Genomic DNA, 13,578 nt, shown 5'->3' on the forward strand with positions numbered 1-13,578 from the left:
ATTGACCATGATTGGATGACATCTAAAGTTGAGAAAGATGGATGCATGGGAGAAGACAGAGGTAGCATGGGATAAATTATCTCACATAAAAGAAGTACGAAAGAGCTGTTACAGTGGAGGATTTAGGGTACAGATTGAGACATTTATTTTGAATGTAGCCAATGGGATTTATTTTTCTTGACTATGTTTATTTGTTACAAAGATTTTGTTTTTCTTGTTGGGAGAGGAGAAGGGAGGAACAGCCATTAATTTTCGAAAACAAGATAAATGCTGAAAAGCTAGATATTAGCTAGATATTCATTCACAAAATTTAAGCTTTACTACTTTCAAAATAAACAGTTGCTGCCACAAGTGGTGTAGTGAGAAGCGTTGTTGTCTAGAACAAAGAAGGCCTGGATTCTTCCCATGAATTACCTACCTCTGGGATCATAAGCTAGTCACTTACATCTCTGAACCTCTTTCTAATCTGAAATAAATAATCTCTGGCTCTCCATCTCCAACATTCTGTGATTCCAAATGCAAAATGGGAAAGAGAGGCACTGGTGTAAAAGAGATGTGCAAAAGTGGGATTAGCTTGCTGTGAGTTAGTGGTGTGGTGTGGCTGCCAAAAAAACACCTATTAGTACTTGGGCTGCATTGATAGTGTGAAGTATCCAGAACAAAGAAGGTCATAGTTCCTTTAGAGTGATAAAGGCAGAAGCCAGGTCTTAGGGGATTATGGAAAAATGGGTGATGAAGACTGCTGGGTTTTTTTAAGGTCTGATTCATCTTTTGTTTGACCTTTTAAGATTTACTGGTAGTTCCCAACATTCTGTAAACTAAATCACCTTTCTGCAACAAAGTAATGTGTGGTGTGGTGAAATCCCATGACAATTTAATATACTGCTCATAATATTCTTTTAGATTTATTAAGTGCTTAGAATAATGACAGTGATGACTTACCCCCAGCTCCAAATTAAATTTCATATTATATAATTATAAATATAAAATTATGGAACTCTGTAATTATGAGTATCTTAGGTGGAACATTTCAGAATTAAAAAATACTCCAAGACTGCATATGCATAGTTGTATATTAAATTTGTTTATTCTACAAATTTTGTTGAATATAAGTTATAACTTGGAAGGTAACAATACAATAATGATACATAAACCTAGATTCTATGTTGGATTTTTTTTTTATTCAAAAAAATTTCACAATATTGGGCTCAATCAATACTAGTGTCTTAAATCTGGTGTACATAGAGTTTTCCTGTATTTTTATTAAAATAAGAAAATGAAAATACTTGATTACACAAATTGATAATAATTGTAGAATTTTACATACTCTCCTGAGTATTTTTATTTTTAGCCACTTAACTAACCGACAAAAATGAATCACTAGTTAGGATATAAAATACTTACTTTTCCACAGGTTAAGGATATGCTTTATTAAATGTAAATGTTCAGTGCATATATTGCTTCATTTTTAAAGAATGTTTATATGAAAACTCACCTTTGTAAGGAGAGAATCTCTTTAGACTTGACTTCCTTATCTTCTGTCCCTGAAGCAGTGGCTATACACTCACAGACAATTTACTGAATGACTGATCATATTGCCAACAGCTCATATGATATTATTCCAGATAGAAAAATAGTAACATAAGCAGGAAATATGTTTAAATTAGAAGAAAATAGCCTTGATATTGCAATGAGAAGTAATAAAAGCTTTGTGTCTATAGTACGTGATAGTCGCAATATAGCTTGTGATATACATACGTGATCATGGTTTTCAAACAGCCTGATATTTGTACTACAAGAATGCAAACATTAGTAACATCTTTATCATGTAGATTGCAAAGTTAATGAGTTTACTATTACAGGAAACAGAGGGAAGCTACAGTCATACAGTATGCACAGTGCAAATGAAGGTGTTTGCACGTCTGCTCATGCTTCATTGGAAATTGGTTTGTGCTCAAATGTCAGATTCTTATGGCGGTTTGACAACAAGTTGATGGGTTAAGAATAATTCTCAGTTAGAAGAGATCAAGTAACTTGTAATGCATATGCTTTTTGTCATAGAGGAAAAAATATATTTGTACTACAGTGGAAAATTATTTGCTAAGATGCCATTAAATAATTTTTAGCACAAGCTGCTTAGACCATGGTTAAGAACCACTACAAGGGAACCACCATTTTAGAGCATTTGTTTTTCAACCGCACAATTTAACAATGGATATAAAAATGGTATCCTTATTGTTCTCTGGTTGTTCAGTATATATATCTTGATATATAAATCTTGATGACTCACTAACAAAATTTAAAGGTCTTCAAGAATAAGTACCCTGTCTTTTACTACTTTTGTTTGAATTCCCTCCAGTGGTAAACATTTATTCCCTGTATCATACTACTGGGCACTTGTCTTTTGGCTTTATTTTTTTTTCCCCTTCTAAACTCTAAACAAGATGTGCTTATAAAGTAATAGGAAGAAATCTCATTGCTTCATAGTGATACTGTGTATGTTCCCGCCTGGTGCATTGCATACTTCAAATTTGCTGTCCCATCAAGTTTGACTAATTTATTATGATGATAAATCCATCTATTTTGTACAGAGTTAAAATCAATCATTTAAATTAGCACATCATGTCATTGTAAAATGTTTGCTTTACTTTTCTGCTGCTTAAAACATGTATTGATACCTTTTGTTTTTACTGGAGCTACTTTCCTGTTTTATTCCCTCTTCCATGCATCCTCAGAGAGTTAACTCATAAAGAATAAAAGAAAAGGAAAATTAGTTCAGCTCAGCTAATTAGTATATTAAAAGAGGTTTTATTTTTTTTTAACCATTTTCCACATTCAGTGCCCCTCATCTCTGCAAAGATGAGAAAGGGATTTGAGCACCTTTTCTTTGTGGTCAAGGTTGTTGATTCACAGCATTCCACCTCTCTTGTCTTGCTTCCATTTACATTGTTGGAGTTGTATATATTGTTTTTCTAGCTCTGCTTACTTTGCTTTGCATTGGTTTATATAAGTTTTGCTATGCTTCTCTATAGTCATCTGAATTGTTACCTACAGTAGAATAATATCCAGATACATTTACGTACCACACTTTTGTTTCCTGGTCATACAAAAAGTGCTCTTATAAGTATTCAGTGTATTTGGGGTTTTTCTTTTTATCACAGACTGGGTACATGGTGGTTACATGCCTAGCAGGGTGACCCAGAGGGTATGGACATTTTAGTCACTCTTTACATAATTCTAAATTGCTTTCCAGAGCAGTTGAACCAATTTAAAATTCCATCAACAACTGATTAATGTGCTTGTTTTTCCACAATTCCTCCAACACTGACTGCTGTCTTTTGTCACCTGTGCCAATTTGCTGGGTTTTTTTGGCTAAGTTTTTTTTTTTTTTTGGTTATTTTGTTGTAATTCCATGTTTTAAAAAGTGATACTTGACTTTTTAACGCCAATATTCTTTGTTACTAGGAAGTAGGCAGGATTTTAATCATAAATTGGTTTTATTAAACTGTCTTAAAGACTCATTCAAATATCATGGTCATGGGATCATTCAACTTTCAGTTTGTTTTGCGGAATCCTGTTTAAGAATTTCTAGTTTGTTTATTACTAACAAAAGAAAACGCTTCTTAATGCTCAGCTGTGTGGCAGAGAGCTTAGGGAGTTAATTCCTTTTCAAGGGAAATGGTTAAAATCCTGCCATGGTAATTTTGGCTATGGAAGGTTAATTTCCCAGCTTTTATTGTCATCAGAATCCTCCATTTATAACACCTTAAGTTTTTGATGATGAAAGTTGCCATTGTAACACCATTATCATTTGCATACCCAAGTTATGCTGTTTCAGAGTGATAGGACTCAGCATGTTACCTATATATAGGTCATTCTTTTAAGAAAACTGTTCCCTCAAATATTAGTTCTTAGGCTTAAGAGTTCCGTTTTAAATTTTAGAGGTGTCCTATTGGTTTTATATATATTTATAAAATCATTTCTTTTTAATCTTTCCTATGTCTAAAGCAATGTGTCAACTGTCATTTGGGGTTTTTTTTGTGAGGGAGAACAGAGAAATGTTATTCTATTTTCAAGTACTTTTAAAAATTACATGTAAAAGCAAATTTTTAATATTTTTTAAAATTTTGAGTTCAAAATTCTCTCCTTCCCTGCCTCCAATCCCCCCTCAATGAGAAGACAAGCAATTTGATATAAAGTATACACGTGCAGTTGTGCAAAACACACTTCCATATTAGTCATGTTGTGGGGGAAAAAATCCCAAGAAAAATAAAAGTTTTAAAAAGTATGCTTCGGTCTACATTTATCTTATCAGTTATTTCTCTGGAAGTGAATAGCGTTTTTCATCATAAATCTTTGGAATTATCTTGCATCATTGTATTGCTGAGAATAGCTCGGTTATTTACAGTTGATCACTGCAATATTGCTGTTACTGTGTAAAATGTTTTCCTGGTTCTACTTACTTCAATTTGCATCCGTTCATATAAGTCTTTACAGGTTTTTCCAAAATCATCCTGCTCTTCTTTTATTATAGCACAGCAGTATTCCATTACAATCAAATACCACAACTTGTTCAGCCATTCCCCAATTGATGGGCATCCCCTTATGTCAGTAAGGCAATAATAACAAAGTTGGTGATAATTGTCAGAATGCCTATGTGGTTCTGTGTCACAAAGTATATGAGACTCTCCACATAGAAGGTAGAAGAAGTAAACCAGAGGACCATATCCCATAAGCCATCTACCCAATCCATCACAGCAGCAAAGCATTTGATACATAATATCACAACCTGGTGCCTCGCCATCCCAAAACCCCTCCAACCCCCTGCTGGGGTCCTCCCAAAGACAAACTCACAGCTGTCACAGTATGTTCAGCTATCAGAGGTTGACTTACTTTACCTCAGCTCTGACAGTCACAATGGCCATTAACAGCCATAACAGCACTTCTCTCTCTCTCTATCTCTCTCTCTCTCTCTCTCTCAGCATTTTCCTGTGACACAACTGCCTTTTCCTCTCAGGAAGCTCCTCCTACCACATGTCACTTAGGCTTCCTGCTATGTAAGCAGGTCACATGCCCTGTTAATGGGTGGGAAAGATCTTCAAATCTAAGCTGCTATTATATCCCTCTATTTCCAATTCTTAGCCACCACAAAAAGATCTACTACAAATATTTTTTACATGTCGGTCCTTTTCCCTTTCTTTTGTTCTCTTTGTGATACAGACTCAGTAGTGGCATTGCTGGGTCAAAAGGTACGGCACAGTTTTAGAGCCCTTTGGGCATAGTTCCAAATTGCTCTCCAGAATGGCTGGATCAGTTCACAACAGTGAACTAACTAACAGTGCTTTAGTGTCCCTATTTTCCCATATCCCCTCTAACATTTAGCCAATTTGGTAGGTATGAAGCGGTACCTCAGAGTTGTTTTAATTTGCGTTTCTCTAGTCAGTAGTGATTTAAAGCATTTTTCATGTGACTATAGATTCAACTGTCACTTTGAAGAACTAACATGTTAACTTGTTCACTCATTGTTGTTCCTTATTAAGCAGTTAGAGTGCTAGTAATACCTTTTACATATTCCAAGAGGCAAAAGTCCTTGTCATTCATCCATTTTCCATAAAGGTGCTCTCTTCTACCCTTTCTTAGTAATCTCTGTGTTTCCCAGCACCTGGTATCATTCACCGATTCTTTTTCCTTTTCTCTTCTCTCCACTGTAAGCTTTTTTTCTGGTTAGTTAAGAAATAAAGTGGTAGATTCATTCCATTGGTCATAATTCTTCTCCACAACTTGACTAGTGTGTAAATTAATTCAATGCGAAGTTATACGTGGAAGTTATGGGATTCCATGCTGTCTTGGAGGGAGGGAGGGAAGAAAATCTGAAACTCAAAATTATGTAGAACCGTGTGTTGTAAACTAAAAATAAAAAAAAATAAATAATAAAGAAGTAAAGTGGTAGACACAAAGGTGAGGGACCTTGTGATAGAGGAAAATTTAAAAGGGTTTGCATGCCATTCCCATCAAAATGAATCATTTTTCTTTTCCAAAAACAGTCATCACTCCTTTAGCTGGCTAACTGATCATAGTAATCACAACATGCTCGTTGCTGTAACTACTATTGTTCTTTTTCTGGATAGTATACACTCCAGACCTCGTTATGGTGCTCCTGCATTCACCTAACTAATTTGATATTATTGCTTGCATTATAATTGCTTCTCAGTGCTTACAATCAGGAAACTCTACCTATCTGTAAATAACATTTTACAGAGCTTGTTGGATGTAGATCAGTTTTATTACCTTACTAAATTTCCCCTTTACTTAACCTTCCCAGTTCAGTTTTAACCAATCACATGATGAACATTTTCATATTTAACAGATTTTTAAAAATTTTAATTACAATTCAAGAGCTACTGAAAATATTTTACCAAATGCAAATTTGAGTTTTTTATCTAATTTGTTGACAAGGACCTGAACCAAATAGTAAAAAATGGTAATCCCTAAACAATAGAAGACAAATTTTTTTAAGTGGATTTGAGAATTTTTCATAGTAAGGTACTTATATTTGTAGAGAATAAAGGATCATACGATATACTCTATACCAAATGGTTTTGTAGCATTCTTGTTATCACAAAGGATGATGGAAATTCTCAAAACAAACGTATTTTAAAAATTATTTCTGAGATGTATGAATAGGAGAAAACAAGGAATAGGAAGAATCAGAAAACAAAATATATAATTTTGATTTTAAAAGTTTTTATTAATAGAGTTTAAGATTAAAAGGGAAACAACTGGGGGAAATCTTGGCAGAAAGTTTTTCAGGTTACATTCTAAGATGTAAGGAATTGGTTCAAATTTATGAGAAAACGAACCATTCCTCAATTGATACATGGTCTAAAAACAGATAGTTCTCAAGGGAAGAAACCCGGGATATCCAAAGCCATAAATCTCTACTAATTAGAGAAATACAAATTAAGGCAATTCTGAGATTCTACTTCACAGACATCATCATGGCATAGATGACCAAAAATGAAAGTTTTTGGAGGGATTGTGGGAAAATAAGCATATTGACAAACTTTGGGGGGACCTACAAATGGATACAGCCATTTTGAAAAGCAATATGAAATTATTCACAAAAGGTTACTAAACAATATATGCCCTTTGACTCAGATATACAAAAGAGAAAAAGGTATACAAATATTTTTAAAACAGGCCTTTTTGCAATGGCAAAAGAAATGGAAAACTTAAGCTATCTAGTATTTTAACAAAATGAATAATTTAAAGACTTTTATAAACTGATAAAAAACGAAGTTAGCAGAACTAGGAAAACAATTTATACAATGACAGCATTATAAAATTTCGAAAGCTGTAAGAACTATGACATTGACCATACATGATTCCCAAGGACTAACATCCATTAGAGAGTTGATAGGTTTAGAATGCAGAGATAGATAGATGGATAGATAATTTGTTTTGCAAGTCTGTGCTTTTTTAAGATGAAATTTGTTTTTTCCTTTTTTCCAGTGGGGTAGGGATGAAGTAAGAGGAAGGGAAAATGGGTTTCTATTAGAGGACAGAGAGGTGCTACAGGTGCAAAATGTTACACACATTTTCAGAGTAAGTCATTGTATTAATAATTTTACTTCACTTTTTGTTACATTTTTTTGGAGTATGTAACATAACAATAAAACATAATAAAACTGAAGGTCATCAAAAAAATAACATTTTTAGTAACAAGCTAGCTATTCAGACCAATATTACCTGAAAATTCATGGAGAGTGTTTCATGCAAAAGTGACCCATTTAGTGTTAATTTCAATATACCCAACCATATTACACAGATTGCCTATCTGTCATGGTTAGGTAGACTTCTGTCCAGGTCAAACCTAATGTTTGCTTATACTTATTTACTGTTGCCTGAAATAGTCCTAATGCTTTCTTGTCATTGATATATTAAAGTCATTTTATTTTTACGGGCTTCTGAACTAGAATTAGTGATATATTGCTATTTTATAGACATTACAATGACCCATTCCTTTTTTTTTTTTTTAGCAGTTATATAACCTTTTAGTAGTGGAGAGGAAGTCTTCTACCACTTTTGCTACCCTACCCTTCTACCACTATTATATAGAAATAGGGCAACACGTTTGTTTTGCTTTTTGTAAAACTTTGTTGCTCTAGAATCATTTATTTTGACTTCAGGTTGTTAGGTTTGTTTGTTTATTTTTAAAGTAACTGAGATACTGCTGTCACTATGTTGATAAATAATCATTGTGTTTATATTGGCAACAGGATCATAAGGTGAAAAACTAAATGTTTCAGTCTTTTAGGGTTGGAGTGGTATTGTCCTTCAAAAAAAAAAAAACTGCTGAGGCTTTATGTCCTTTTATTTGTGAAGTTCCAACAGAGTTACTCGGAAAGCCCAGTCTTAAAAAACATAATGTATTTATTTTTTAGTTTTCAGCATTCACTTCCATTACATTTTCCCTTCCCCCTCCTCCCTCACCCCAAGATGGCATGCAGTCTGATATAGGTCTAGTTATACAGTCATATTAAACATATTTTCACATTAGTCATGATGTAAAGAAGAATTAGGACTAATGGGAGGAACCATGAGAAAGAAGAAACAAAACAAAACAACAAAAGAAAAGGAGAGCAAATAGTCTGCTTCTATCTTTATTCAGACTCCATATTTCTTTCTCTGAATGTGGATAGCATTTTCCATCCTGAGTCTTTTGGAGCTGTCTCAGGTCCTTGCATTGCTGAGAAGAGCTAAGTCTACCAAGGTGAATCGTTCCACACTGTAGCTATTACTGTGTACAATGTTCCTGGTTCTGCTGATTTCACTCAGCATCAGTTCAAATAGTCTTTCCAGGTTTTCTGAAGTCTGTTAAGGTATGCAAAGTACTTTCTGTAGCAGCTATCTTGCTAGGCAGCTGCTGTAGGAGTGTAAGACCAGTAACACCAGCACACAGAAGAGCTGCTAACACAGGTTCTTTGATCTGCTTTTCTAAGGAAAACAACTTAACAATCTCAGTTTAATCAAACATACATATATCATTCACTTAGTTCTAGGGGATAGGATCATCCCCCTGAATTTCAGAGCAAATACAAACAACTTAGAAACATCAACAGACAGACCTTGTCTGATTCAAATCACAATTCGTAGTTACCAGAGAATCACCAACATCTATCTAGGTTACATAGTGGCTGAGGCAGGGGCAGTTACGGCTTGCCCAGAGTCTCAACACTCCTTCCATGAGTGTGCCCCAAAAGTCAAACACCAGGCTCCCTTCAATTATATCCTGTTCAGAGCCCTGAGGGCTTTGACCTCACCCAGGCTTGGTGTGTGAAAGTTCCCCATCCCCAGTATCACATCATATAAAAAGTCAATGACTCCTGATTGCCTCAGTGCTGAGAAATAGCTGAGAAATACTCCAAGGCAAAGATAGCAAAAGGTTTCCCACCAATTCAAACAAAGGGGAGACTTGATAGTCTTAGCATTCCAAAAGAGAACTGGGAAAAGTCTGATTGCCTTTAACACCTTCTGACAACAGCCATGTAAGGAATATACAATCTCAAATTATACTTCCCTTGAGAAGTATAATTTTTTTTTAATCCAATAATTCTTGTTTTATCATAGACCTATTACAAAATAGAATTATTAAAGAAAAACTGCACACATCTGTAAATCTCACCCAAAATAACACACATTTTTACCAGTTCAAATATTTAAACATTTTTTAAAAATCATCATTTGAAATTGAAAATGATCATCCAGTGTTCGGTCACCCTGAAAACCCCCCAAAGGCCCAGACCATGGGCCCTTCTTTGCCCCCACCCGCTTATCAAGTGTCTCTTTGTCTTAAATGGCACTGAAAATGTCTCCAAGGATTCTTCTGCTCTAGTCAGTAGCAAACACAAGTTCCAGGTTGTCAGGTGAACAATCAGTAAATGCTGTAATTATGGTAGGATATTTAATAATTTCTTTTTTGTTTTTCTTCTTTATCTAAAATAGTCTTTTTTAAGCTCAGTGTAGTAGCATCTTGAAAGCCAGGATTGAAGTCTAACACTTTCTTGAAATCTTCAGAATGTTTGTCACACTGCCCCATCCTATAAAATATTAAGGCTCAGTTGCAATACAGGACCTCAGAATGGGGCAGAGTTTCAGTGGCGGCTGTGTAATCATCCGTGTCTTCGTAAAAGTCGACCTGAAGATATTTGATTTGACTCTTATTGTAGGTAGTGGTCAGATCTTCCCCAGAGTATTGCCAGGCAGCTCTCGCTCCCCCACCTGTGCAGGCACACTCTCCAGTGTAGGCCAAATAGAGCGCTTATGCTTCCCCTTGTTCTCCTGGGCCTCCACCAGGGACTGGCCTCTACTTCAGAACATTTGCACATCCACAGTGGCCAAGTTTTTCCTCTCTGGGGTGGGGCTATGGTGTGTCTAGTGGGAGGAGCTCCTCTCATCATTTCTTATGGCACAATAATATTCTGATACATTCATATACTGCAGCTTGTTCAGCCATTCCCCAATTGGTGGACATCTCCATAGTTTCCAATTCTTTGCCACCAGAAAAAGAGCTGCTATAAATATTTTTTTCCATGTGGGTCCTTTTCCCATTTTTATGATCTCTTTGGGATACAGACCTAGTAGTGGTATTGCTGGGTCAAAAGGTATGTACAGTTATATAGCCATTTGGGCATAGTTCCAAATTGTTCTCCAGAATGCTTGGATCAGTTCATGACTCCACCAACAATGCATTAGTGTTCCAATTTTCCCACATCTTCTCCAACATTTATCATTTTTCTGTTTTGTCATGTTAGCCAGTCTGATGGATGTGGTACCTCAGAGTTGTTTTGATTTGCATTTCTCTAATCAGTAATGATTTAAAGCATTTTTTCATGACTATAGATAGCTTTAATTTCTTTCACTAAAAAGTGCCTGTTCATAGCCTTTGGCCATTTATCAGTTGGGGAATGACTAGCATTCTTATAAAATTGAATCAATTCTCTCTCTATATTTTAGAAATGAGGCCCTTCTCAGAGACACTGGCTGTAAAAGTTGTTTCCCAGCTTTCTGCCTCCCTTCTAATCTTGGTTGCATGGGCTTTGTGTAAAACCTTTTCAATTTATTGAGAATCCATATTTTGCCTTGGAACATGATACTCAGTTTTGCTGGGTAGGTGATTCTAGGTTTTAATCCTAGCTCCATTGACCTCCGGAATATCGCATTCCAAGCCCTTCGATCTCTTAATGTAGAAGCTGCCAGATCTTGGGTTATTCTGATTGGGTTTCCACAATACTCAAATTGTTTCTTTCTGGCTGCTTGCAGTATTTTCTCCTTGATGTGGGAGCTCTGGAATTTGGCAACAATATTCCTAGGAGATTTCTTTTTGGGATCTATTTGAGGAGGCGATCGATGGATTCTTTCAATTTCTATTTTGCCCTGTGGCTCTAGAATATCAGGGCAGTTCTCCTTGATAATTTCCTGAAAGATGGTATCTAGGCTCTTTTTTTGATCATGGCTTTCAGGTAGTCCAATAATTTTTAAATTATCTCTCCTGGATCTATTTTCCAGGTCAGTGGTTTTTCCAAGGAGATATTTCACATTGTCTTCAACTTTTTCATTCCTCTGGTTCTGTTTTATAATATCCTGATTTCTCATAAAGTCACTAGCTTCCACTTGCTCCAATCTAATTTTTAAAGTAGTATTTTCTTCAGTGGTCTTTTGGACCTCCTTTTCCATTTGGCTAATTCTGCCTTTCAAGGCATTCTTCTCCTCATTGGCTTTTTGGAGCGCTTTTGCCATTTGAGTTAGTCTGTTTTTTAAGGTGTTGTTTTCTTCAGTGTATTTTTCAGTATTTTGGGGGGTCTCCCTTAGCAAGTCATTGACTTGTTTTTCATGGTTTTCTCGCATCCTTCTCATTTCTCTTCCCAATTTTTCCTCTACTTCTCTAACTTGCTTTTCCAAATCCTTTTTGAGTTCTTCTATGGCCTGGGGCCAGTTCATGTTTTTCTTGGAGGCTTTGGTTGTAGGCTCTATGACTTTGTTGTCTTCTTTAGGCTGTATGTTTTGGTCTTCTTTGTCACCAAAGAAAGAATCCAAAGTCTGAGACTGAATCTGGGCGTGTTTTCGCTGCCTGGCCATATTCCCAACCAACTAACTTGACCCTTGAGTTTTTCAGTGGGGTATGACTGCTTGTAGACTAACGAATTCTATGTTCTACGTTTGGGGGGGAGGTGCCAGCTCTGTCAGAGCCCCACTCCTCCTTCCCCAAGCACCCCCAGTCCAGACTGGGCTTAGATCTTCAGCAGGCTGTTGCACTCCTGCTCTGATCCGCCACTGAATTCCTCCCACCAGGTGGGCCTGGAGCGGGAAGTAACAACAGCTGTAGCTGCCCCACCTCCGCTGCCCCCGGGGCTGGAAGCCGAACCGCGAACTCCTTCCACTCCCGCAGCTTTCCCCACTAACCTTCTCCGCAGTCTTTGGTGTTTGTGGGTTGAGAAGTCTCGTAACTGCCGCAGCTCACTGAATCAGGGCGCTAGGGCCCCCTCCGCCCGGCTTCTGGTCTCGATCATCCACGCCGCTCAGGCTGGGCTCTGCTCCACTCCGTTCCCAGCTCCCAGCTCCGTGTGGAATAGACCTCACCCAGAGACCATCCAGGCTGTCCTGGGCTGGAGCCCTGCTTCCCTCTGCTGTTCTGTGGGTTCTGCCATTCTAGAATTGGTTCAGAGCCATTTTTATAGGTTTTTGGAAGGACTCGGGTACGGAGCTCACTCTAGTCTGTGCTTACCAGCCGCCATCTTGGCTCCAACCTTTTCAATTTAATGTAATCAAAATCATCCATTTTGCATTTCATAATGTTTTCTGTCCCTTCTCCATAGATCTGACAGGCAAATTATTCTTTGCTCTCCCAGTTTGCTTGTAGTATTAGTCTTTATAGCTAAACATGCACTCATTTTGATTTTATCTTGGTATAGGGTGTAAGATGTTGATCTAGGCCTGGTTTCTGCCATACTATTTTCCAGTTTTCCTAGTAGTTTTTGTTGAATAGTGAATTCTTATCCCAGAAGCTGGAGTCCTTGTATTTATCAAATGCTAGATTAGTATAGTCATTGACTGTTATGTCCTGTGTACCTAACCTATTCCACTGATCCAACACTCTATTTCTTATCTGGTACCAAGTAGTTTTGACTATTGCTGCTTTATGATACAATTTAAGATCTTTTACAGGTAGGCCACCTTCCCGTGCGTTTCTTTTAATTAATTTGTTTTTATTCTGTGCCTTTTGTTCTTCCAGGTGAATTTTGTTATTGTTTTTTTGTAGCTCTAAAATTTTTGGTAGTTTGATTGGTATGGCACTGAATAAGCATTTTAATTTAGGTAGAGTTGTCATTTTTATTATATTAGTTCGGCCTACACATGAACAACTCATGTTTTTCCAACTATTTAGATCTGACTTTATGTGTGTAAAAAGTGTTTTGTAATTGTGTTGGTATAGTTCCTGGGTTTGTTTTGGCAAGTAGATTCCTAAATATATTATAATGTCTACAGTAAATTTAAGTGCAGTTTCTCTTTCTATCTCTT

The 13,578-nt window shown here is 36.5% G+C and overlaps 1 protein-coding gene across 4 annotated transcripts in view; it reads left to right on the forward strand.

Annotated features, from left to right (window-relative positions):
• Nucleotides 1–13,578, forward strand: part of FBXL20 (F-box and leucine rich repeat protein 20) — a 101,073-nt gene that overhangs the window by 59,648 nt on the left and 27,847 nt on the right. The window lies entirely within an intron of this gene.

Source organism: Trichosurus vulpecula, chromosome 4 (genome assembly GCF_011100635.1).
Source record: "Trichosurus vulpecula isolate mTriVul1 chromosome 4, mTriVul1.pri, whole genome shotgun sequence".
NCBI classification, from domain to species: Eukaryota; Metazoa; Chordata; class Mammalia; order Diprotodontia; family Phalangeridae; genus Trichosurus; species Trichosurus vulpecula.